General features: G+C 48.3%; 1 protein-coding gene across 1 annotated transcript in view; it reads left to right on the top strand.

The window, feature by feature from the left end:
* The window catches only part of LOC138526164 (transmembrane channel-like protein 7), a 368,500-nt gene that overhangs the window by 69,218 nt on the left and 284,953 nt on the right, over window positions 1-14,329 (top strand). The window lies entirely within an intron of this gene.

Genomic DNA, 14,329 nt, shown 5'->3' with positions numbered 1-14,329 from the left:
TTTGGTTGTAGCCCCGGATAGAATCTCAGGAGCTACAACCAAAAGGCTAGCTAGACACCAGTCCCGACAGTTTCGACAGTAGTGGGAAGAGGCACTGCTACAAATAGCAGCAGAGGAGTGACTAGAGCACTTAATGATACACCCTGGCAGCAATAACCACTGTGCAACTTACATAATAGTAATCAGGACAGCAGAGGCTTTTTGAGCAGGTGAACCTGCAACATATAAAGACTTAACCAGGGTAGAGGGGGGCCTAGCAGTCTTCGTGTGTGAGAGGCAGCGAGTGATTTCTGAGAGAGATTGACCGTTGCAGTCAGGTCAGCCTTGAAGCAAGATGTCCCACATTCAGAGGTAAATGCTCACTTGGCCTGGCTCTGGATTGCATTACATTTCCTGCACATAGCAGACATCAGGAAATGCGCCATGCCAGATGGAGTCCAGGAATGCAGGATACAATACATCTCAAAGTAGTGAAATGAAAGCAACCACGTTCTGACCTGTCTGTCAGTCCGCATGCACTCTTCTTGGACCTCTGTAAGAAAGGAGTTTATGGATACTCCATTATGGCGGCCTGCAGATGTATTGGTCTTCAGCTCCCATTCAGTCTAGCAATTGCAGTCATTGGTGCAGGACCATGGGAATTGGAGTCCAAAATGCCTAGCGGTCCACGCTATGAATAACCAGTGGTCAGAGAACTGGATAAAAGCTTTTCACAGTTACTTAGCCTGGGAACTGAGCACATTGAGCCAGAGAGGTTCCCCTTGCAAGAAATAGAGCCCAATGCAGGGGAGTCTGGAGTCGGAAGTAAGTAAACGGGTAGAAGAAGGCTTCGTCTAGCTGTCGGGATTGTGTGGAATGCTAAGGAAAAAGTGTACACGTTTGAACATGAAACTATAAAGGAACCTGCCACCATAACTGAATGTTCCATCATTCTGAATGATAATGCGTCCTCTGACATCATTGATGGTAAGAGATCATCGGCACTATAAACAGTGGCTGAATTCTTCAGTGCGATTCCGATTCCCTGTTTCCGCTAGAGTCGAGTGGCCGGAGCAACGCCTGCAATGGCGACAAGGGTAGGGCCCTCCTGGTGAGGGTGTGATGAAATCTCTCTCGCCCCTTGGGTAAAGTGAGAAATAACCTCGAGCAATCTCTCTCAGATGTCCTGGGGGAGAGGGTTGCACTAAGTGTACTCAATTCCCAGTCCAGATAAGAACACTCGCTTTACTGAGCTGTTAATTTGCAATATTTCCTAGTCTTAGCCAGCCACAGTTTATTTTACTCACTTTAGCAACATAGTCAAATATATTTGCTTTTTTAAAAATGATTTAGTGTTGTAACCTATTTCTTATTTAAGTAGTTGCTTATGTGTGTTAATGCTGATAATGCACTTTCACCCTTATTTTTGTATGCTTGCAACTAAGTCTACAATTTAAGCATTGGATCTTTCTGGAAGGGGATTTGCTCACAATACGACCGTTTTCACATAAAATATTTGCATCCCTCATCTAAAAGCACATCAGGGCTATTTCTTGTTTCCCTTTGAGTCGTCTCTTCTTTCCTACTTTCTTCAGGGGAGCTCTCTCTAATTTGTGAGTGGTGTGGGGGCTACCTGCATAGATTTATGAATGATAGTAATAATACCTACTCTCTTGATCATGCTAGGGTAGGGTTCTGAAACCTTTGGCCCTCCAGATGTTTTGGACTACAAGTCTCACCAGCCCTAGCCAGCACAGTCAATGCCGATGAGGCATGGGAGTGGTAGTGCAAACCATCTAGAGGGCCACAGTTTGCATCTGGAGACCAATGTAATAAAGACTGTACTAGCACACAGCCAAAGCAGCATACCTTTGGAATTACTTCATATGCTGAAACTGTCTATCTTGGTATGTTTTGCCTTCCATCTTTCGTCTAAGGGTGACCTGTTGGATAAAAAGAGGAAAAATAGTATCCTGCTCCTTATCCTTGATTTAAATGTTACGGTTCAACCCGTGGTCTCAACCCAATGCCTGGCCTTCACCCATCATCCTCTATGTGACTCATTTGACAAAAAATGGTAATTGCAAGAAGGAACCGTCCAAAGTTATAGCCCTATAGACTGAGGGAAGGGATAATGACCCACTCCCAAGTTATAACAGACACAGTTGAAGGCCGTAAGTTCGGAAAGGGTTATTATAACACGGTAGAATGACGCCTATCGTGACCTATAAGGCTACTAGCACAAAGTGCTAGTAGCAATAAGGGTTTTGGAGTTGTGGTGTTGAAGTATTGCGTATAGTACACAAAATGTGTTAGTAAATTAAATGTGATTTCATTTTGCAATATTTTAAATAACTAGGAAGTCTTTGTAAGATAAGCTATTTAATTATAAACTTGTTTGAACTGGGACAGTTTAAGCATGAGCTTGCCTTAGGTGCAATGTTACAGTGAACAGATTTTCTGTACATTGTTGTGTTAAATACTGTTGGAGTAACTTGTTGAAATATATCTTGCTGTGAAGTTGCATTGCTGTTCCTTAAACGGAGAGAAATGCTTTCTGTTGTTTTCTTGACTGCCATTTATGATAGAAAGCCTGCCATTCAGTGGATGCCAGTAGTTACTGTATTAATGTCAAACATTTAGATTGCCTGAGAGCATGTCGTCAATAATGACTTTCATGAGCGGAGCAGCCACAAGATGGCTGCCTACTTCCGAGCCTCCGATCTGACTGCCCGTAATACTTGAAATATGTCCTGACACCCTGCTGGGATACCAACATCATGTGCAGAAGATCCCCTGAGTCTGCGGTGAAGATTTGGTGTGTGCTGGTAGCCTTGGGAGGTGACTATGCAGCAAGTCACAGCTATAGAGTGGGAGTCAGGCCTTGAGACGGTCCTCGAGCGAGAGTCGTGCTGGGCTCGCCAAGGAGCTGGATATGAGTTGTGGACCTGAGAAGGGTCGGATTTCAGGCTGCCGCAAGAGTAGAATGATGCCTCATTCCCACGGTGAAGTGAGGAGAGGTCGAGATGTGTCTATTAATGCACAGCCGCTAGGGCGGGATCCAAGGGGGGCTGGATGAGCTATCGTGTTGGTGGCAAGCGGAACAGATAGAGCCCTGATTAGGAAGACCCTGGCGCCTGCAGTCGGGAGGTGGGGAGACTGTGTCGAAGCCTTTAGCAGCTGCTGGGCATGAGATGTGAGTGCTCCTGCTGGTTTGCGTTAAGAGGCTCACCAGAACCGGAGAGCGGCATGGGGAGGAAAGTTTGGACCCCCTGTTGAAGCCTGAGTCTGGTGCCCTGGCTACTATCCTGCAGTGGTGGGAGGAGGGAACAAGCCACAATGGTATACTAGCGTGCAGCCTGTGACCAGGGATGTGATTTAGGGGTCGCCAGAGGTACCCCTGTGGGCTCCCTTGCTACCCCAAAATGTGTTAATGCTAGCTCCTGGGCTATGCCCAGCACAATGTGGCTCTTTGCTTCTGGAGTGGCTCGTTTTCTTGTTCAGGCCTCTTAAACAAAAAAAAAGAACAGGGGTTCCACAAGTCTAACACTTTCAGCGGTGACCCTAAATAAGGAAGAATAAGAATACAAAATTATGTGTCTTTCTGGAATTCTATCTAATAATTGCTAGACTCATTAAAGGTTATTTCAGGTACACTTCAGGGTGTGAGTCACTGATTGAGTCTGTTCTTAAACGCCTCAACTCAGCCTTTCATCCTTTGGAGGTCGATAAATGAGTACCAACACAGGTTGGGTGATATTGTATGTATATTTTTTCTATATAAAGCGCTTAAGCATAAGTGCTATATAATAACACATCATTATCATTTGGCCATGGACGTCTGCTTGCATTCACAGTAATTTGGTAATACAGGCCTATACACACTGATCTTAACGATACATATTATAGTGATATCATAACCACATTTTTCGTAGTGTACTTAGGAACAATGCTATGTAATGCCACTTCCTGTTTTGTCAAGGGATGAAATGTCATGTTCCATCGCTTCCCGCGATATCACTTCGAGGTGGGGTCATGTCAAGGGTTGTTTGATGTCACTTCCTCTAGCCCTGTCATTTTGGTGAAATGACGTCCATGCCTGTAATACAAGGAAAGTGAGCCGGCGTCTACATCTTGCAGCTGCTCATGCTATGGGGTTGAAAGAAAGGTACACACCATGTGTTTTGCTGCAATCAAGCTACTTTATATGGGCCCTACATGGACTGACTGCTCTTGGGCGAGCAGTGTTTGTAACCTATGTGGGGTCTGACATTCCTGCCCAGATTGGTGTCAGTAGGCCACAGAGCCCACTGTGGAGGATAGCACAAGAGTACTGGAGACATACACTGGGTGGATACACTATACGGCAGCGTATGGTTTAGCTTAGTTTAGTTTCTTTATTTGTACCGCGCACCGAACCCTCCGGTAACTGGTCACTTAAAGCTTATACAGAGGTAACAGATTTTGAACACAAAGATTTATAGGTAATACAGACTTTTGCATGCAAAGATATACACAGAGTACAACAACAGAGATAAGTGCAGGTTGACCAGAGGTTACAGAGGTGGTAAAGGATGGGAGCAACAAAATACAGCGACAGGCCGCAAAGTTACAACAGACAGGGGGTCCCTGGATGGCCGGTGTGCCCTGCTTCGTCACCTGGTGGCTTGAACAAGTGGGGGCTCTTCTGCATGTACTCCGAGGGGGCTTATAGTATGCCGGCAGTGCTGGAGGTGGGGAGTGGGGTGGCCCAGTCACCGCTGGGAACACCTCTGTGACACAAAGGGACTACAGTCTGGTCTGCCAGAGCCCTGCCTAGAGACCTATACTTGGATAACATTGCACTCATATAACACAGATGAGCGTGCGCCTTGCCACCTGGCATAATCACTTGCGGACTGGATAAACCGGACGCGCAGGTGGCTGGTGCTTTGCAGAGTCACCCTAATCTGGGTAACAACTCGCCTTGAATACACGATCTGTCACTATGACGAAGGGGAGCCAGACGAAACAGAGCAACCTGGAGGCATTTGAGACAGCCGCCTCCTGCAGTGATTGAACATCCTGGGAGAGCAGGATGCCCCAAACTTGAAGTGACTCATGGAAAGCATACAGGCAGGATTCTCCAGCATGACAGATAAGCTTGACAGTATCACCACAAACATTGGCACTCTCAACAGCAAAATGAAACGGGTGTGCTTGAGAGTGACGGAGGTGGAGACACACATCGGTGTGGTAGAAGATGACATATTTACTCTTAATAATCAGGTGTCTGGCACGGCCAAGGAACTGAAGAGGGCTCTGTTGAAGTGCGATGACTTGGAATCCAGATCAAGGAGGAACAACGTCCGCATGATGGGCCTCCCTGAGGGCTTTGGAGGTGGTCCCATGGAAAAAGCTTTCAAATTCAGCTCCGGGAAATGTTTGGAGATGAAGACTTCTCAATGGCTTTCATAATTGAGCTGGCACACAGAACTCCAACTATGAGACCATATCTGGGACCCCTCCTAGAGCGGTAATAGCGAAACTTCTGAATTTACCAGGACCGGGACACTATCCTGAGGTTGGCTAGAAAGAAGGGCCCACTGCACTATGAAGACACTACTGTGCATATTTATTCTGACTTCTCTGCGGCTGTGCAGATGGAGCGCAGATCCTTCTGGGGGTCAAATAAATGCTTAGAGAAAGAGCTGTCTTGTATGCCATGATGTTCCCGACTAGGCTGCAAATACAACATTGAGGAAAAACTATTTTCTTTACAATTCCAGAGGAAGCTGTGGTCTTTGTTGAGGTCAATATATCCATCCCAGCCCAAGGGGATACCGGCAGAACGGGGGATTCGGCTACCACCCCGACTTGCGGATAACACTATGCAGTGCTGGGTCCCTGGCATGCTTTGTGCAGCTGGCAACTGTTGGATTACCACACTGGGTTAATATGAAAGAACGATATACGGTGCAGGCCAATGGTTTTATTGGTCAATCATCCTATGCATAAATGGGCAGGCTAGTATCGGGGGTTGGTGGAAGTATAAGCAGTGTTCCCCTATGCAAGGTTGCTTGTATGGTACTGGCGTGCAGATTGGGGTTAGGGAGGGGGGGTTGAATGGGATTGACATGGCCCTAGTTGGGGTGGGGTGATGAGGGTGGGGAGGTGTGGGAGAAGTTGGGGAAAAGTTATTTCAAAATTGTTTGGGCAGGCATGTTACGAAACACCTGCGGTTCCTACTTGGTGGACCAATGGTTGCATCGCAGGGTTGCTAAGTACGATTTTATTTTAAGCCTTGATGGGTATTCTCAATATTTTGTGTTGGACAGTGAGGGGGCTCAAATACTACCCTAAAGCTGGGTGGATTGTATCTGATGTGAATTGCCATGGTACACATATACTATTCCTGCAAGACACCCATGCGCATGGAAATGATAATGAACGTTTTGCTAAGGGGTGTGGCACCAACAGACGTTACACTACTTTCTCAATACAGTCACAGGGTCCCGACCTTGATCCACAAGAGGGTAGTATTCAAATTGCTGCACTCTCATGTTGACCCGGATAGCCGATATGTGGTTGTCCACTGTAATATCTTGCATATGGTAGTGCTGTTGGGGATGTCACTCAGGCCAAACCTGGACGTCCTGGGGTTCTATGTAAACTTGATGGATATTCTTATGGGCTATCCTCTGGTACCGAATATATGGGGAGGGGAATGTTTGGAGACAGGGTGTCATGTAACCCATTCTATGCATTTATGGGGACCATTAATATTTTAAGCTGGAATGTGAGGGGTTTGGGAATTATTCCAACACTAGGAAGCCAGCCTTGTTTGTCAACCGGCATAATGGCCACATTTTGTTATTGCAGGTAACCCATAACCGAGGAGTGGGAACGACACCTTTGCTAAGAGCTGGGGGACCAACAGATTTTACACCAATTACTCATCGCAATCCAGGGGGGTACTGACCCTAATACATAAAGGGATCAAGTTTGAGTGCTTACACTCGCACATAGATCTGGAGGGTCGCTATGTGGTAGTGCAGGTATCAGGTAATATTATCCCCATGAATAATGTCACCATACATATGGTCGCCGGGAAACGGTATAGGCAACATTATTTATGGGGACAATATATAGGGTAAATGGGAGTGGGGCTGCAGGGGTGTCCTCCGCTCCCTTTAAAACAATATAGGGGTTGCAGGAGTGTCCCCCGCAGGTTCTGTGGGGTAATATCACCACAAAGAAACAGCGCCATTCTTGTATGGCATCATTTTTGTGGGCATATTATCACATGGAATCCGTAGTGCACTGCAAGCTGGTAGGTAAGGAGTTGTTGATTAATTCGTATGGGCTGAATCTAGATGACACTAAACTATTGGAGGGCAACCCCATATGGTCCACCATAGTGGAAGCTCTAACCTTTTAATGGGTAATAGAAATTGTCTAAACAAGAGGTAGATAGCTCTTATCAACAGTTACACACATTAAATCAATACTGTTTCTCAATACACATAATTATTTTATACTACAATACATAAAAAAATGTGATGATTCAATTAACATTAAATATTAAAACACTGTATAAAAAAATACAATTCAGGGGTGACAACAACAAGACCTTTTTTCATAGGTAATTATCTAAGTGAATCAAATTCTGACCTACTACTGAGAATTTGACGTCTCAGTGTAATTTGCGTCCTTAATTAGGATTTATTTTCTATGGTTGATTATTTGACCACATTGATAAAACTCGACATGTTTCAGTTCTCATTTAGTTTTAAGGAACTTTCTTCAGGAGGATTGTCACTCTACACTTTGCAATAAAACAAGACATACAATCATTGGGTCAGTTGAAAATGGTTCCAACTCTTGTTGACAGTGAAAAAGCCTCTGCTTTTTACTGTCACGTCTCCCGTTGCTCGCCCCATTAAAAACCGCACGACCACACGCCCCACACCACACCTAACAACAAGAGCAGTCCCTGCACATAGAAAGAACCAGCAGTTTGCCTGGCGTAGGAGGACACCAGCCTTAGCCCCGGCGTCTACGTCCTTTGTTTCGCTGGCAGTTACCATGGAGGCGCGCTCACGGCTGGTCACGCCCATGGAGACTCCCACGACAATGAACATCCAGCGTCCCGTGACCACGTGATCACGTCACGTCTCACACGTCCATGAGACACATCACGTGGTTACTTAATCAGTTTAAAAGCATCTTGGCAACGTGGGTACAGCGCTTCACAGCTGATCTCTTGAGGATTGTGTAGCGCTTTGGTTTACCTGTTTATGATCACGGATTTTGCGACCTCGGACTGTTCTTCGGATTTGTCTTGCCTGCCCCTCGGATTTCTGTTTCTTGGATTCCGCCTTGTTTTCCCCGACTCCTTGACTTTGGAACTCTCTTGGACTGCCTTTGTATTATCCTCTCTGAACCTAGAATCTTGGAACTTGGTTTTGACCTTCTTGCCTTGCTGGTCCATCTACATCAGACCCAGGTGTGTCTCACCTTCGAGCCGTGCAGAACGCCTATTTCACCACCATCAACAATCTGTAGCTCTTACCACATTTTAGGACCCTACTTGCAACACTCCTGGGTAAGCCTTGTTAATACTGATTGGTACCCGTTGCCCATATCAATTGCACTGCTCCTGTTTAACCATTAACCTTTGCCTTTCAGCGGTCAGGGGTCCTTCCGGCTTTCCTGCTACCTGATTGACGGCTCAACACACCTGTGGCCTCAAAGATTGCACAGACAGTGTATCCTTTCTGTCTGTGCAGTACTTGGGGACGGAGGTTCAATAATCTGCATGACCATCAAGATCTGAACAGACTGTGAAGCCATCCTGGTCGTCCAGATTATGGATACCTCCTCCGGGGACCCTGTGGCCGCTCTAATGCAAGCGGTTGCGGCCCTTAGGACCAACATGGCCGCAGCCACAACGGCCATCCACCATAGACTCGATGCCCTACAAAGCACACATGCCCCTTTACCCACAGATGCCGAGTTCGGTGACCCCACCCCCCCAGATCCGCCTGCACATCCGCCCACAGCACCCACAGTCCCCACTCAGTGGTCCTTCCAACCTCGTTTCCTCTTGCTGCCCCCGAACGTTATCAGGGGGATCCCAGGAAATATCGTACCTTTCTCAACCAGTGCAAACTTCACTTCTTGTGTAGACCCCAGCTTTTTCCTGACTCTGTTACCAAGGCAGCTTTCCTTCTTTCTCACCTGTCAGGTGTAGCGGCCATTTGGGCGAACCCATTACTCGAGAGCGATCACCCTGCTCTATACAATTTCGATCTACTGGTGACAGAAATGGCAAAGGTTTTTGACACCAGGTATAAGGCACAATCCCGAGACCTGGAATTGCTTGATCTTACACAGGGAAAACAAACTCTGATTGATTACATCACCCGTTTCAATCAATTGGCTGCAGAGACCTCGTGGCCTGAAGAAAAGAAAGCCATAGTGTTCTACCGTGGTCTCTGTAGCCACATGAAAGACGCTCTTTCTGTAGTACCGGCTCTTCCCTCAGTCTTCCCTGAGTTAGTGGACCTGGCCCAACAGGTGGACGCTCGCAGGTCCGAGAGGAAAGCAGAGATGGCTTTTTCCAATCAGACACTCCCAGCCCCATCCGTCTCTGCTCCGGAACCCATGCAAATCGGCAGGATCCAGAGTCCCATCACTCAGGCCGAACGGGAACGTCGGAGAACTGATAACGCCTGTTTCTACTGTGGTACTTTAGGGCACTATGTTAAAGAATGCCCTCGCTGCCCTAAAAATAAAACATTGGGTTTTCAGAAGGCTCGTCCCTAGGCATGGGGGTACGGGCGAGTCCTTCTCTGACCCCCAATGAACCTGTATTTGGTCCCATCAGACCGATTGCGGTCCAGGCCCAGCTGAAACCAGCCGGAGATTTGGCACACTCAGTACAGATTGTGATCGACTCCGGGGCCACTGGCTGCTTTATTGATATTTCTCTGGCTCACGACCTTAATCTACCCTTGATCAAGAAAAAGTATACAGAGCCGGTACAAGCGGTCGATGGTACCTCACTTGTCTCTGGTCCCATTGAGTACCAGACCGCTCCCATGTTAGTGGTGATTCAGGGCACGCACCAAGAGACGCTAGCGTTTGATCTCATTTCCACGCCGCAGTTCGGTATCATTTTAGGAATTCCGTGGCTCAAACAGCACAATCCTTTGATTAACTGGGGCAATGGACAGGTCACCTTTGAATCTGAAGTTTGCCAACACTTCTGTTTGATCGAGTCCGCTACGATTTCATCCCCGGCCACTGTCCTTGGGGCTATGGCCTCCGCCAGCCTTGAGGAGACAGATCCATCTATGAACGTCCCACACACTGTGGGGGGCATTACAGCTGGGATCCCCGCTGTCTATCATGAATTCCGAGAGGTCTTTGACAAAGTCACGGCAGAAGGCCTACCACCACATCGACCCTATGATTGCCCCATTGATTTGGTTCCTGGGGCAACTATACCAAAGGGCAGAATATACTCCTTATCTCCATCGGAAGAGTTGGTACTCAAGGAATACATCCAACAAGCCCTACGCTTAGGTCACATACGACCCTCTAGCTCTCCAGCTGCTAGTCCGATTTTTTTTTGTGCCCAAGAAGGAGGGTGACTTACATCCCTGTGTTGATTACAGACGATGGAACGCCGTTACCATCAAGAATCGGTATCTCTTACCCCTCATCTCCACGCTTCTAGACCGATTGACCAAGGCATCCATCTTTACTAAGTTGGATCTTCGGGGGGCGTACAACTTGGTTCGTATTCGTAGCGGAGACGAATGGAAGATGGCATTTTGTACTCGACAAGGGCTGTTCGAGTACACTGTAATGCCTTTCGGTCTCTGCAATTCTCCCGCTACGTTTCAACGCTTTGTTAACGAAGTATTTTCTGACGTCTTAGACGTTTTTGTTGTGGCCTACCTAGACGATATATTGATATTTTCGTCCTCACTGGAGGAACACATAGGCCATGTCACAGAAGTCCTAACTCGGCTAAAAAGACATTCCTTGTACGCCAAACCCGAGAAATGTGTGTTTCATACTAAGGAAGTAGAGTTCCTAGGCTTTCTTATTACACCTGGAGGTCTATCCATGAACATGTCCAAAGTCTGTGCCATCATCAACTGGCCCGCTCCAACCTGTCTCAAACAGCTCCAGTCGTTTTTGGGCTTCGCCAACTTTTATCGGCGTTTCATTGCCGGTTTTTCATCCATTGTTTCACCACTGACTGCCTTGACCAGTCCTCGGGTCCAGTTTTGTTGGACCTCAGAACATCAGCGTTCTTTTGAGACACTCAAAGCTAGATTCACCACAGCTCCTGTACTACAGCATCCCGACCCCGAACTCCCGTTTGTTGTGGAGGCCGATGCCTCTTCCTTTGCATAAGGCGCAGTGCTCTCCCAACCCTGTCCCTCCACGGGTCAGTTGCATCCCGTAGCATTCCACTCAAGGAAATTCACACCTTCCGAGTCCCATTACACAGTCACCGAGAAGGAGTTACTGGCCATTAAGGATGCATTACTGACCTGGCGACACCATCTCATTGGGGCCAAACATCAAACCGTGGTTTACACAGATCACAAAAACCTGCAGGACCTGGCCTCCCTTAAATGTTTGAACAGCAGACAAGTGCTTTGGCACCTGTTTTTTGCCGCCTATGACTTTGTGGTAAAACATAGACCAGGGATTTCACATGGTAAGGCCGATGCTTTATCTCGCTCGCACGGAGGGGATTCTTTGCCCCTATACCCAGATACTCTTCTGAACGAAGGTCATGTCATATGCATGTGCACTCCTCCTCCCTCCATGCTAACTCTCATCCGACAGTGGGTTTCACATCATCCACAAGCACTAACAGAATGGGATTTGGTACTTCAGGAAGGGTTGCCCGTCATACAAGATAAGTTATTCCTCCCCACTAGCGATGTACGTAACCAGGCACTTGCTTGGTCTCACGACGCGGCCATCAATGGGCACCCTGGACAGCACCGCACCTTGGAGTTACTAAAGCGATGGTGTTGGTGGCCATCTATGAGGCGCGACGTGCAACATTATGTAAACACTTGCTCCATCTGTGCACAGCGCAAGACACGCAGGGGTCGTCCCGTGGGTCTCCTTCAGCCTCTACCTATTCCTCCCAGACCATGGCATACAGTCTCTGTGGACCTCATTACAGATTTGCCTCGCAGACAAGGGTACGACTCCATCTGGGTGGTAGTCGATTCCTATACTAAGATGGCCCGTTTCATTCCCTGTCACGGGATTCCCTCAGCCCCTGCTCTGGCCCAACTATTCTTCAAGTCGATCTTCTGTCTCTTTGGTCTTCCACAAGTCATTGTATCCGATCGCGGTACGCAGTTCACATCCTGTTTTTGGCAGGCCCTTACCAAGATCCTTGGCATTGATGCCCGCTTCTCCTCAGCCTACCACCCGGAGAGCGATGGCCAAACCGAGAGGATAAACCAGGCTCTCTAACAGTACCTGCGATGCCTGACCCTTCAGTATCAGGATACATGGCTGAATCTGCTCCATTTGGCCGAATTCGCATACAACAATGCCTGGCATTCCTCCACCGGGTTCTCCCCCTTCTATTCACTCTATGGGCAGCATCCTCGTTCTCTCCCTCTTCCCCGATTTTTCTTCCTCCTCCACTCCCGCCGCCAATTTTTGTGCTCGGGATCTGCAATCTATCCATGCCCAGACACTGGTTCATTTGCGGGAAGCCCAAGCCTCTATGAAAATCAAGGCCGACAAGAAACGGGTGGCGGCTCCTGTTTATCAGGTTGGGGACCGTGTTTGGCTGTCGACTCGCCATTTGCGGATCCCTGGTTGCCGGAAACTGTTGCCCCGGTTTGTCGGTCCCTACAAGATTTCACATGTTCTGAACCCGGTAGCCCTACGGCTCTCTATTCCCTCTTCCTGGCATATCCACCCGGTGTTCCACACTTCCCTACTCAAGCCTTGTCTTTCTGCCACCCGGATGGTCCAATCTCCTGCCCCTGTTTCTGTGTCCTCCCCGGATACGTATGAGATCAGTGCTATTTCATCGGGATAACCCGTCCAGCCCACGGGGTCGTGGGCCTTTGAGGGGGGGCTCTGTCACGTCTCCCGTTGCTCGCCTCATTAAGAACCGCACGACCACACGCCCCACACCACACCTAACAACAAGAGCAGTCCTTGCTCATAGAAAGAACCAGCAGTTTGCCTGGCGTAGGAGGACACCAGCCTGTAGCCCCGGCGTCTACCGTCCTTTGTTTCGCTGGCAGTTACCATGGAGGCGCGCTCACAGCTGGTCACGCCCATGGAGACTCCCACGACAACGAACATCCAGCGTCCCGTGACCACGTGATCACGTCACGTCTCACACGTCCATGAGACACATCACGTGGTTACTTAATCAGTTTAAAAGCATCTTGGCAACGTGGGTACAGCGCTTCACAGCTGATCTCTTGAGGATTGTGTAGCACTTTGTTTTACCTGTTTATGATCACGGATTTTGCGACCTCGGACTGTTCTTCGGATTTGTCTTGCCTGCCCCTCGGATTTCTGTTTCTTGGATTCCGCCTTGTTTTCCCCGGCTCCTTGACTTTGGAACTCTCTTGGACTGCCTTTGGATTATCCTCTCTGAACCTAGAATCTTGGAACTTGGTTTTGACCTTCTTGCCTTGCTGGTCCATCTACATCAGACCCAGGTGTGTCTCACCTTCGAGCCATGCAGAACGCCTATTTCACCACCATCAACAATCTGTGGCTCTTACCACATTTTAGGACCCTACTTGCAACACTCCTGGGTAAGCCTTGTTAATACTGATTGGTACCCGTTGCCCATATCAATTGCACTGCTCCTGTTTAACCATTAACCATTGCCTTGCAGCGGTCAGGGGTCCTTCCGGCGTTCCTGCTACCTGATTGACGGCTCAACACACCTGTGGCCTCAAAGATTGCACAGACAGTGTATCCTTTCTGTCTGTGCAGTACTTGGGGACGGAGGTTCAATAATCTGCACGACCATCAAGATCTGAACAGACTGTGAAGCCATCCTGGTCGTCCAGATTATGGATACCTCCTCCGGGGACCCTGTAGCCGCTCTAATGCAAGCGGTTGCGGCCCTTAGGACCAACATGGCCGCAGCCACAACGGCCATCCACCATAGACTCGATGCCCTACAAAGCACACATGCCCCTTTACCCACAGATGCCGAGTTCGGTGACCCCACCCCCCCAGATCCGCCTGCACATCCGCCCACAGCACCCACAGTCCCCACTCAGTGGTCCTTCCAACCTCGTTTCCTCTTGCTGCCCCCGAACGTTATCAGGGGGAT

This window comes from Ambystoma mexicanum, chromosome 1q (genome assembly GCF_040938575.1).
Source record: "Ambystoma mexicanum isolate Mex_15411 chromosome 1q, UKY_AmexF1_1, whole genome shotgun sequence".
Taxonomy (NCBI): Eukaryota; Metazoa; Chordata; class Amphibia; order Caudata; family Ambystomatidae; genus Ambystoma; species Ambystoma mexicanum.
This window is presented reverse-complemented; position numbering and strand designations above follow the sequence as displayed.